This window comes from Zingiber officinale, chromosome 6A (assembly GCF_018446385.1).
Source record: "Zingiber officinale cultivar Zhangliang chromosome 6A, Zo_v1.1, whole genome shotgun sequence".
Lineage (NCBI taxonomy): Eukaryota > Viridiplantae > Streptophyta > Magnoliopsida > Zingiberales > Zingiberaceae > Zingiber > Zingiber officinale.
The window spans coordinates 57,032,129-57,045,878 of record NC_055997.1 but is presented as its reverse complement, the minus strand read 5'-3'; positions in this window follow the sequence as shown (position 1 = coordinate 57,045,878).

Genomic DNA, 13,750 nt, shown 5'->3' with positions numbered 1-13,750 from the left:
CGACGTTTTTAAGGGATGAGAAGTTGGAGCAGAAGCTTGCTCGAGGAGAAGGTCAAAAAATAGGCTCAGATAAGCCTATTTCATATGGTCAAAATCACGTAAGCGAATGGAGCCAGAATAGAGAAATGACTAGTCAACAAAGGTTGATTGCTCCAAGCGCCTAAAGTAATTCTAAGCGCCTGTAGCAATTCCAGGTGCTTAGATGCCCTAAGCGCTCAGATGCTCCGGGCATCCTGAGGTGCTCCGGCCACCTGGACTCCCTGGGACAACCCCAGGGTACCTCCCTTAGTGAGCTTTGAACAGACCATGTCAGCACGGTCTAGGTGCCCAAAGGTGCTCCGGGCGCACGGATTACATCAGCATGGTCTAGGCACCTAGAGGTGCTCTGAGCGCTCAGACCAGATAAGTTATCCTGATCGAGCATTGTGAACTATTGTGAAGTGGATAAAGTTTTATCTACACCCAGGTGCCCGGAGCCCTTCTAAGCGCTTGGAGCTCCCATGTCAGTAAATGGTCAGATTCGACCAATAGGCTATAAATAGAGCCCTGATCTTAGTACTTAAGATATTCACTTATACACAAATTCATTTTCTGTTCTACTACTTTAATTATGAGTTGTCAATGTTGTAAGATGCTACTCCACCTGAAGGAGAATTCTAAGTGAGCTTTTTATAGTTTTAGATTAGTAATCTTCTGATTGTAAACTAAATAAATTTTTATACCTCTTTCTTTTATTAATTAGTTTATTATTTCTTTTTATACAAGTATTTATCTAAATTATTTCAAGAGATCGAGAAAGGTATGTTTGCTTTTTTAGGACAATTCACCCCCTCTTATCTGTCGACCGAGGACCAACAATTGGTTCAAAGTCAGGCTCACTTTAAAAGAACTAACTACAATCCAAAGCAAAAGAAATGGTCAGATCCAACACCTAAGCCATTATAAAAATGTCACATGGAAAAAATGTCAAAAATGATATTCTACGAAAATACTTAATAAATTCAGTAAGTAAGAATTTATTTTGGGTACCTAAATCTATTTTGACTCATTAGATTTTTTAAAAAATATATATTAGAAATAAATTTTATATGTTCAATTTAAATTTTTTTTAATACATTGAAAAATTTAACTTGAATAAATATTATTTCGATTTTTTTATTAAATATTTTTGTGTGATAAATAAAAATATTATCTGCTAGCATAAATATTTTCAGAATTTTTGTTCTATATATAATTCTTTATAAATTCTTTACCAAAAATGAATTTTTAATATAAAATTTTTTGAAGATTGATTTTTGAAAAACTTAATTTTCCTATAGATAATCATTATATTTTCTATGTTTATAAAAAATAGCAAGATTTTTACAAGTCTAAATATGTTTTTAAGCATTTAAATTCAAAAATTATAAAATATTTAATCTGGTTAAAAGAAAAATATAATTTTTGTGAAAATTTTTATTTTGATCCAATTGCTTCTGTATTACCTTGACAAAAATTTTCAGGATTTTTTAAAAATTAAAAGTAATCTTTAAATTATTTTTGGCAAAATAAGGTTTAATTGTTAAAAATTACTTTTTTTTTGCAAAATAATTTCGATAAAAAGACACAGAATAATATGATTACAACCCGAAGAAAAATTCTACTATTTTTCAATATTTTTTTCTTATTTTTTATATGATCAAAGGGGGAGAAATTAGAGGAGTTAAGTTAAGGGGGAGTTTTAAAATATTTAATATTTTTAATTATATTTTTTTTATTTTCTATCTTATACTTAATTACATAAATTTAAATTATGATCATTTTAAATTTAGATTTATTATTTATTTGCCCCACCTTAACTCAGACTAATGCACATCAAAAAGAGAAAGATTACAAGTACCCTGGATTAGTTTTGATGTAATCAACTAAGTTAAGTTAGACCCCGTGTGTTTGATGCATTGTGTCTGAGTGTGCAGGGACTTAGGAATATAAAAAAATCGAGCAGAAGATGTGGCGAACGAGAATGATGGCACATATAGCAAGTCAACAGGCTCAGTGCATCCGAGGGACAAGGAGCTGCGGAAGAGTACACCGATGGAGTGAGAAAGAAGCGCACGGTGCATTCAAGGGCAAGGAGTGTTGGGACCAAAATGAAGCTAGAGGGAAGACCTGGTGAGTGAAGCCAGGCAGAAGAGAAGTCCTAGTAAGTGAAGCTAGGCAGATTGAAAGTCCTGGTGAGTGAAGCCAGGCAGAGGAGAAGTCCTAGTGAGTGAAGCTAGGCAGATTGGAAGTCCTAGTGAGTGAAACCAGGCACGGGGAAATCCAGATGGGTCAAGGTTGACCAGACATCTGGTGAAAGTCCAAGTAGGTCAAAGGATTGACTGGATACTTGGCACGGAGAAATCCAGATGGGTCAAGATTGACCAGACATCTGGTAAAAGTCCAAGTAAGTCAAGGGAGTGACCGGATACTTGGCATGTTGAAGAAAAGTCCAAGCGGGTCAAAGGTATTGACTGGACACTTGGTGAGGGAGTCCTAGCAGGTTAAAGGTGACCGGATGCTAGGCATGATGAACCAGCAGGTCATGGATTGACCGGATGTTGGTTTGGGGGCTTTGGGACTTGGTTTTGGGCAAAAACCAATAGCTGGATCGATCAGCCGATCGATTGGCTGGAGCCCAATCGATCGGCCGATCGATTGGGGTGTCCCTGCGAGAAGCCTTCATCCCAATCGATCGGTGGATCGATTGGGAGGAAGTCGCGAGCGCACAGAATGCCTCTGGATTGATCAGCCGATCGATCCAGAGGTCCCAATCGATCAGTGGATCGATTGGGAAGATGTTATATGTCGCGATAAGCTCTGGATCGATCCGCCGATCGATCCAGGCAAATTTCCATAGCACAGACGCACTCTGGATCGATCCATGGATCGATCCAAAGCCTCCCCGATCGATTAGGAGCATTCCAATCGATCGGGATCCGACCGTTGGAGCAAATAAAGGTCGTTGGCGTACGCCTTCTTCGAGGGGACTTCACACGATTCATCACCGATCTATAGCAGCTTCTCCACAGCGATCTTTCACTCTCAACGCCAGTTCTTGAAGGATCTTGGAGGTTCTTCAAAGTCAAGAGGCGTGACTACTACAAGAAGAAGAAGCTGGGGTTAGGACTTTTGCACTCATTGTAAGCTTGTGCTTGTATTTCATTACCTTTCCCTTTCTTCTTGTATTGAGAGTCTTGTAGGGCTTCTCCGTCTTTGGTAGTAACCATAAAGGAGTGTTTTATTAGTGGAGGGTGCGTGAGTAGGTGTGGATCCTTGGACTAGTCACCTCTTGTGAGGTGGATACCAAGTAAACCATCCTTGTTAGCGTTGTGTGTTTTTGTTTCTTGTATTTTCGCTGCATATCTCTGAAGAAACAAGCAACGACGAGCACCTAGCACGCGAAGAGCTATTCACCCCCCCCCCCCTCTAGCTTCATTTTGGTCCCAACAAGTGGTATCAGAGCGAGGCTGCTCTTCACCAGAATCATCGCCGGAAGGGGCAAACAAAACAAGCAAAGCTAGAGGGTGAAGAAGTTGAAGAAATTCTACAAGTCGAAGACTTCATCAAAAGGCTCAACTTCAAGATGCAATTCCAAGATGGACTTGGATTTGACACAAGGGTGGCTCCACCGTACACATCCACAAGCTTTGATTCTTGGAGATCAAGAGTCGAAAATTTCTTGATGATGGAGATAGAGCAATGGTTTGCTCTCATGGAAGGATTTGAAGCTCCAACAAACTCCAAGGGCAAGTCTCTCAAGAAAAGCAAATGGAGTCAAGAGCAATTTCAAAGGAGCAAGGCAAACGATAAAGTGAACAATCTTTTGGTCAACTTATTGCCAAGCAATATTTTGGCTCAAGTTGGAGAATTCAAGGATGCCAAGGAGCTTTGGAGCAAGTTGGCATCAATTACTGAGATCCCCTCCACTGTACCGAATCAAGAGGAATCCAAAGAGGGTGACTCATTGGAGCAAGATCAAGAAGAGGACTCTGAAGTTGAGAGATGCTCAACTTCCGAAGAAGAAGTTCAAGAAGAAGCTTCATCCTCGAGGGAATGCAATGAAGGGAACAAGAAGGGAGCACACTCCTTGTTCCATGTACAAGATGATGAAGTCTCCACCTCTAGGATTGAGGGGGAGCAATCTTTGGTGACACCGGATCAAGAAGAAGGAGAAGCTTCTACATCCGGGTCAAAAGAAGAAGAGGATGATGAAGCTTCCACCTCCACAAGTCAAGCAAAATCAAATGGAGGAGTATCATCTTTGGATCAAGAGGAAGCTTCTACCTCCGGATCAAAAGGAGAAGATGTCACCCCTATAAGCAAAGGTATAACAATTTCAATTAACAATAAAAACCATATTATATGCTTTGAATGTAGGGGAAAAGGGCATTACAAAAGTAAATGCCCTAAATTAGCCAAGAAGAAGGGCCAAGTGGCACAAAAGAGCAAGGAGAAGCCCAAGGAGACCATCCCCGGAACAAAGAAGAGCAAGGAGCACATTGTGTGCTTCTTGTGCAATCAAAAGGGGCATTACCGAAGTCAATGCCCTAAGGGGAAGAAGAAGGTGGTCAAGGCTCTTGGAGGAAGCTCAATTCAAGGTGGAGCCTCCAAGGTAAAAAGAAAGGTAACTTTTATTGAGTCTACCCCTTTAAATTATGGTAAAGAGCATGCTAGTACTAACCTATATCATTTTAATGCTATTTACCATGAAAATAGGAGGCATGATGAAGTTAAAGAAAATCATGTAGCTTTTCATGCTAAAACCACTACACTTAGGGCTAGGAATGTAGATAAAAATCTAGGCAAGAACACTAAGGTCAATAACTATAAGCCTAGAAATAAAAATGTTCAAGGATTAAATAGAAAACCTAAATCTAGGGATTTATGGGAAGAAAATCAAGTCTCAAGGTCAAGACTTGATAAAATGGAAAAGACCCTAAAAAGGATGGAAAATATCCTAAAAGGGCAAAATGAGCAAAACCTAGGTCTAGGAGCACAAAGGTCATCCAATGGCCATAGAGGTTTGGGATACAAACCCAAGGCTAAGAAGGATGTGCCCTCTTACCATAGGGTTCCATATAGCTATGGAACAAACCCTAGGTCTAGTGGTCAAGTCAAGAATACTAGGGAGGTCATCTCTAAGAGTATTTTTGCAACAAATGTGACTAAGACTTCTAAGAAGTCTAAGAAAGTCACAAACAAGGTCACAAGGGAAGCAATCCCTAGGGTTGACCTAGAAAAGGTGACCAAGGCTTCTAAGAAGCCTAACAAGGTCACTAGGAAGGTATCTAGGGAAGTTATCCCTAGTGAATACCTAGAGCATCCAAGGAGCACCAATAGGTTTTGGGTTCCTAGGAACATCTTCTCTATCCCATAGATGGGTTAAGGAGTGTCAACTCTAAGAAAAAGGGTAGTTAACCCAACTTTGAAGAAATTGACACTCAAGAAGCATTTTCAAAGGAACTTTGAAAATGAAAAGGATTTACATTTACTCTTTGGAAGAGTGAAATGTGTCAAATTTGAGAAGTATTGATTTTAATCTTAATTGGCACAATTTAGGAAACATAAGAAAATACCAAGTTGGAACTTTGGTATTCTCTTAGTAATTTAAGGCAAATCTAAGCCTTAATTTAAAGTGCTACTCTTGTGGAAAAATGAAATATGCCAACATTTGAGGAATATGCTTGATTTTAATTGGCATAAATTAATCAAGAGAATTAGAAATGCCAATTTATGTTTTGGCATTTTCTTAAAGCACTTTTGGGCAATCTAGGTTTAATTTTAACTTAGCTAAGGTTAAAGGACATCTAGATAGGTAATCTAGGTATTTTATTTACGCTAAACTTTGCCATGATTGTTTGTCCATTATATGTCATGACATCATGTTTAGTTTTGTATTTTGCATTCATCTGTTATCATAAAAAATACAAAAATATCATGTCATGTCATACATACATCATGTAGTTATAGGAATCTTTCTTTTGAAAGCTATTTTATTTTGATGTATGTCATAACATTATCATGCATTATGTTTATTTCCTTAAAATTAAGGACAAATGTTTTTACCAACAAGTGGTATAAACAAATGGCATTTATAAACAAGTGGAATCAACAAGTAACATCCTTATTGGATGTTTACCACTCAAAATACCTAGAAAGATATGCATGATCCCTAGATTAGGGTAAAACCAAAATTTACATCTCACAAAGACCTATAAGATGACTTGTATGTGTTTTGTGCACATTAGATACAAGTGAGATGTTAAGATGATGAACAAAACTCAATATGTTGATTTAGTGCATTCTTTTGAGTTTTAAGTTCATCAAAACACATAGTTATGTGTGTTCCCATCATTGGGAAAGCTAGTGTACAAGTCATGTACATTAAGCCCAAGGAACATGATGGGATATTGGTTTTGAAAATATTGTTAAAATGATTTTGGAAAACCTTGGTGAAGGCTATCTCTTGATAGTAATCACCATTGAATAGTTAGACACAAACTTGAAGAAAATACTAAAGTTTTTGCAAGTTTTCAAGTTTGTGTCAATCTTTGAAAATATGATGTATTTTCATAGAAAACTATTTTTCCTTGATAGTATATACCCTAAATAATGTCTACACAAATTTTCATAATTTTTGGATTTTTGTAGAATTTTCTAGGGGTTTCTGAAGTTGACTGAAATGGTATTTCAGCAACTATCAAAGCTCCAATCGATCGGGCGATCGATTGGAGTACCTCAATCGATCGGGTGATCGATTGAGGGAGGTTCTCCCGTGAGCAGAAGCTCGCTGGATCGATCAGCCGATCAATCCAGGAAGTCTGAATCGATTAATGGATCGATTCAGACGAGTTCAATCGATTGGAACCCAACTCCAATCGATTGGAATTTTCTGATTTTGGCTGGGAAAGCCTGATTTCAGCATGTTTGAACCATGATTAGTCTATGCAACCATTCCAAACCCTCAAAATACATTTGTATACATAAAAAGGGTATTTTCATGTTGAAAACAAGGATGGATTGGTTAAGGGAGACTAAGTAGAAGTTTAGGTTGAGGTTTGCTTTAAATATTGAACATTTGAACCTCAAAACTTCTAAATTTGGGTTTCCTAAAGGTTTAGGGATTCCAAGTCATTGTTGGTGCAATGACAGAAGTTACCACCATGTCTTTAGGGGGAGGGACTCTTTAAAGACATGAAAACTATTTTTCATGAACCTTGGAAGGTGGTTAACCTTCTTTTCATAACATGCTCAAGGTTGAGCGTTTGAACTTTAATGGGGAGTGGATATCCTCATTGTTCAAGTGGTTCAAGTGGGTTAAGTTAACAATGCTCGGAGATGGCCATTTGACTACATTAATAGGAGAATGTAGGGTTAAGGATAATGAAGGGTATGGGACTTTCATTATCGTGTTGATCACAACGAGTGAAGTTATGAACAACGATGAGCAACTCTTCAGGGGGAGAGTCTCAAAGGGGAGAATGTTCAACATGTGAATTTGTTGATGTGTGCCCAAAGATAGGGTATTTGTTGATGTGTGTCAATAGGGGGAGAATGAAGGGTTTAAGTTAGGACTTCATTACCTAGAGGGAGTTTGCCCTCTTAGGAGGAGAATGAAGGGTTTAACTTATGTCTTCATTACCTAGTGGCATGAAGGAATTTGAGGTTATGGGATTAGCCTAACTTAAATGTGGTATTGTCAAACATCAACAAGGGGGAGATTGTTGGTGCAATATCCCTCAGGTCAAGGCTGACCTGGTTGACCAAGCTTGAGTCTTGGTTTGAGTTTCGATGTTTGACAATGCAGTTGTGCATTTGGGGAGATTATTTGGTGCAATTCTCCTCTGATCAGAAACTGATCAGGTTGGTTTAAGAAGAGTCAAGTAGGTCAAGGTTGACCGGATACTTGATTGGGAAGTCCTAACTGGGATGTTAGGCAGTAAGGAAATCCTAGTGAGTGAAGCTAGGTGGAAGACCTGGTGAGTGAAGTCAGGCAGAAGAGAAGTCCTAGTAAGTGAAGCTAGGCAGATTGAAAGTCCTGGTGAGTGAAGCCAGGCAGAGGAGAAGTCCTAGTGAGTGAAGCTAGGCAGATTGGAAGTCCTGGTGAGTGAAGCCAGGCACGGAGAAATCCAGATGGGTCAAGGTTGACCAGACATCTGGTGAAAGTCCAAGTAGGTCAAAGGATTGACTGGATACTTGGCACAGAGAAATCCAGATGGGTCAAGATTGACCAGACATCTGGTAAAAGTCCAAGTAAGTCAAGGGAGTGACCGGATACTTGGCATGTTGAAGAAAAGTCCAAGTGGGTCAAAGGTATTAACCGGACACTTGGTGAGGGAGTCCTAGCAGGTCAAAGGTGACTGGATGCTAGGCATGATGAACCAACAGGTCATGGATTGACCGGATGTTGGTTTGGGGGCTTTGGGACTTAGTTTTGGGCAAAAACCAATAGCTGGATCGATCAGCCGATCGATTGGCTGGAGCCCAATCGATCGGCCGATCGATTGGGGTGTCCCTGCGAGAAGCCTTCATCCCAATCGATCGGTGGATCGATTGGGAGGAAGTCGCGAGCACACAGAATGCCTCTGGATCGATCAGCCGATCGATCCAGAGGTCCTAATCGATCAGTGGATCGATTGGGAAGGTGTTATATGTCGCGATAAGCTCTGGATCGATCCGCCGATCAATCCAGGCAAATTTCCAGAGCACAGATGCGCTCTGGATCGATCCATGGATCGATCCAAATCCTCCCCAATCGATTAGGAGCATTCCAATCGATCGGGATCCGACCGTTGGCGCAGATAAAGGTCGTTGGCATGCGTCTTCTTCGAGGGGACTTCACACGATTCATCACCGATCTACAGCAGCTTCTCCACAGCGATCTTTCACTCTCAACGCCAGTTCTTGAAGGATCTTGGAGGTTCTTCCAAGTCAAGAGGCGAGACTACTACAAGATGAAGAAGCTAGGGTTAGGGCTTTTGTACTCATTGTAAGCTTGTGCTTGTATTTCATTATCTTTCCCTTTCTTCTTGTATTGAGAGTCTTGTAGGGCTTCTCCGCCTTTGGTAGTAACCATAAAGAAGTATTTTATTAGCAGAGGGTGCGTGAGTAGGTGTGGATCCTTGGACTAGTCACCTCTTGTGAGGTGGATACCAAGTAAACCATCCTTGTTAGCGTTGTGTGTTTTTGTTTCTTGTATTTCCGCTGCATATCTCTGAAGAAACAAGCAACGACGAGCACCTAGCACGCGAAGAGCTATTCACCCCCCCCCCCCTCTAGCTTCATTTTGGTCCCAACAAGAAGCTGGGGAGGAAGTATGCTCGAGGAAAAAGTCAGAGTTGGATTCGGGTAAACTCAACTCTGAACAACTAGAGCATCACCCAAGCAAGCGGAGGAAAAAATAGTTAATAATGGAAGTTAACCATTTTTAGATGAACAGTACTGGAGGCATCTCGAATCAAACTGAAGGCGCCTCGAATGAATAGTGTTGAAGGCGTCTCAGATGAATAGTAGTCAAGGCACCTTCAGCTACTCGGAGGTGCCTCCAACGAAGCAAAGCTGTTGTATAACCGTTACAACATGGATAAAATTTTATCCACTTGAAGGTGCCCTGGATGCCTTTGGAGGCGTCTTCAAGTCATTTCATCCAACGGTATCTTTTTCCATAATGCTATAAATAGCACCCTAGAGCTAGAAGTTTTATAACACAACTTGTATTCATTTCTACATTCTGTTTTGAGCTTCCAAAGTCTATAAGAGGCTACTCCACCTTCAACGAAAGAGATCTTTTATGCACTTTCACATGTCTTAGATTAACAACTACGTATGTTGTAATCAAGTAATTTTTTATCTCTTATTTCATTTAATGTTGTTTATTATGTTGATTAATTAATGTTTCAATGTCCTTGCTAAATAAAAAGCAAGAGAATTATCTAACTTAAATTACAAGCTATTCACCCCCTCTAGTTGGTTCACGACAGTCCAACAGTAAGCTCGATCTATAGTTATGTTCAAGTCAAAAGAGAATAGTAAGCTCAATCTCATGACTCCCAAGTACCTATGGAGTCAAAGAGAGAAAAATTCGATCCGAGACTATTTCTAAGTCGGGAGAGAATAGTAAGCTCTATCCACTACTATGTCTGAGTCGGGAGAGGATAATTAATGAGAGAGATCTCACGATTCCTGAGTACCTATGGAGTCGGAGAGAGGATATCTTGATCTGCTACTATGTCTAAATCGAAAGAGAATAGCTCATTGAATATGCCAGTGGACACCTAGGTCCAAAACCGAGTAAACTAGAGTTCGTGGGAGCACACATAAACTCGGTGGATGACCCGAGTATTTTTGATTTCGTAGGAGTATGCATGGACTCGATATATAATCCGAGTGCCTTTGATTTCATGGGAGCACGCAAATAATTGATGTATGACTCGAGTGTCTTTGATTTTGTGGGAGCACGTATGAACTCGGTGTAGGACCCAAGTGTCTTCGATTTTATGGGAGGACATATAGACTCAGTGTATGACCTGAGTGACTTGGTCCACGGCCGTGATGAAGTACCTTCAAGTAAAGTTGCAAGGAAGAGCTACAATTCATATTTAAAAAATAAAACTATATGCACTCGAGCCTGATGTGAAGTTTTTGTTGGATTGAAGAAGATGAGAGAAGGGGGTAAATCTTGTGAATTAAAAACTCTTTTCTTTTCTTATAAATCAAAAGAGAGATACACGATGGAAATAATAATAGACACATTTGGTTTTTACTTGGTTCGTAGTTTAAAGACTATTATTCTAAAGCACGTGATCCTTAATCACTTCCGAATGGGCAATCATTAAAGTTATTCTTTCTGAAAAATTTCAGAGAATAAGCAAACTCGTATAAATATGTGGTCTATAGTAACAATCTACTGTCACCTTAAAAGTAATGTAAGTATAATATGAAAATATACCGACAACTATTAATCGAAGTAAGGCATAGGTTGTTGGATAGCCTCCCAACGTCATAGTAGTAAAATCTTGCACGAATAGGAGAAACAAGAACGAGATTCATCGAACAAAGAAATGATACTGAGCTTCGGGCCTCGAGGCTTCTTTTATAGGCCTTAATTAGTTGATTGTAAATTGTTCAATCGACTGAACCCTATTATTCGACTAAACCTCTATCAGGCGACTGCTCGAGCTTCTTTCCTTGCTTGCTCTTATTAGATCTAATCGATCCCATGAAATCTGGGTTTTTCAGTCGATTGGTTCTCTAGGGTTTCCTTCCCTACAACGATCTAATCATATCCATTATCTCTTACCCAATATGGTTCAATTGATTAATCAAACTTATCAGTCAACTATAACTAATTTTTCTCTTTGCTAGATCCAGAATCTTCACTATGCTTATCCCTTTAGATCAATCGACTAATCTCCTTGATCAATCGACTGAACCATTCAATCAATTGCATCTTGGGTCAACTCAAAACTTATTTGCTGCAAAATTTAGTATAACAAGTATACAAATGATAATGATCCTACAAAACAGAGTTATACAATAGATAATATGTGTTAATGAGATTGACATATATGAATGTCTGATCTCAATTTAGAAATCTCTATTGGTTTCTTCAGTTGGATCATCGCTTAAGATTTATCCCGACTAAGACACAACCTCACCACTCCACTCCAAGATCTTACATCATACTCACCAAACATCTTGTCTTCGAGACATGTATGAATTTTATTTGCTTAGTGTCTGATTATCCTAATTCACTAAGACTTTCTTGCAAACTAAATTAGCATGATAGCAAATAATAGTAATGTGAAATAGTGTTAGCAACATTATACTTAGGTTTACCAAAAATTGATGGTCTTGTTTGTAGGTGCAGCGGAGGCCGGCAAGAGGGGGGGTGAATTACTCCTGAAAAATTAAAACTATACCCTCCTCGGAATTCAACTCAAAAATAAAAGCAGCAGTAAAATAATAGCAACTAAATTAAGGAGACAAAAAATAAATCAGAAACAGAATTTAACCTGGTTACAACCAAGAGGGTTGTTAATCCAGGGCGATGAAAAGTGCACTAACAAAAATCTCCTTCTCTGAAGGCGGAGAAGCCTTTTACACTTTTGGAAGCTCACTAGTTGCTTGGGAATTGCTTACAGTATTGATTGTTTGAGTTGTATTAAATTCCTAGATCCAGGGGCCTTTAAATAGCCTCTGGAAATCTGATCTCGAGGGTCTAAGGCGCCTCCAATAGAGGACCAAGGCGCCTCCAATGGGTGTGCGGATAAAACTTTATCTGCAGCGCAAACGGTCAGTTTTGACCTGTTGAAGGCGCCTTCAACAAGGCTGAAGGCGCCTTCAAGCCTGATGGAGGCGCCTCCAAGCTGGCAGCTCGAATTCCAGCTTGCTTCTTTGCTTCGCTTTGACTTCCGACGCTCCGATCTTTTGGGTGATTACGGCCAATCGGAATAGGGCTCACCCGAACCCAATTCTCGACCTTCTCCTCGAGCAGCCTTCCTCCCCGGCTTAACGTCCCTCGAACGTCGCGCACGTTCTTCTCGCCCACCGGTGTACTCTTCCGTAGCTCTCTCGTCCTTCGGACGCACCGAGCCCGTCGGCTCCCTTCCCGTGCCGTCCTTCTCGCTAGCTGCATCTTCCGCTCGACTTCCTACGCTCCTAAGTTCCTGCACACTTAGACACAGGGATCAAACAAAGCAGGACGTAACCAACTTGGTTGATCACATCAAAACACCCACGGGGACCAACAATCTCCCCCTTTTGGATGTGCATCAACCCAAGTTCAAGTTAGGGTAAAAATAGACAGAAAAGTAATTTTAAAAGAAAATTACTAAACTCACATATTAAGCATTAGTTTGTAATAAAATTGCAACTACAAAAAGAATATTTTTAATTTTTTAAAAATTGCAACTACAAAAAGAATATTTTTAATTTTTTAAAAAAATTTCTCCCCCTAAATATGTACTTCTCTAAGCTTGTACCATTCTCTCCCCCTTTGATCACAGTAAAAACGGGGTAAAAAAAATGTTAGCATAGATTTTTAAGTTAGAAAATTTCTAATTTTTAAATAAAATTGCTAAGTAAAATTTCTAAATGAAAAAGATTCTAACCACAATAATTTGTTTGGATTTTTTCAAAATAATTTCTAAGTAAAAAATTGATTTTTAGAAAAGAAATTCTAAGCAAGGCTTTCAAGAGATATTTTTCAAAAAAAAATGAATTTCTAAGGAAATGATTAAAAACTTTTCAAAGCATTATCTAATTCTAATTTTAATGCTTTTATCAGAAAGTTAATTAAACATTTTCATTTCGATATTTCGGCTTCCAGGTCGTGGCGAGGCACTAGGCCTTCTTGGTTATTGGAGCAACAACCACTTCCTTAGACAAAGCTTCCATAAAGAAATTCAAAGTTTAATTTTCTTACTGTAAGCTTTAAATGAATTAATTTAGCACAGATTTCGGAACCCAATAGAGGTTCCTTCCTACAGGGTTATTCAAAAATTTCGAGGGTACATAGTTCTTGGGTACTCTTTTAAGTTGACCCTGATGATTTCTAATGTACCAATTCAATTTTCCATAAATTTTTAATTTTGAGTTTGGAAATTTATTTGTATTTAAACATGCATCGGATTTCAATTTTTCAATTTCTAATTTTAATTTATTATTTTCTGATTTTATGCTATCGTTCATCTCAAGTGGACATGCTTTTGCTAATTTCATTTTCAAT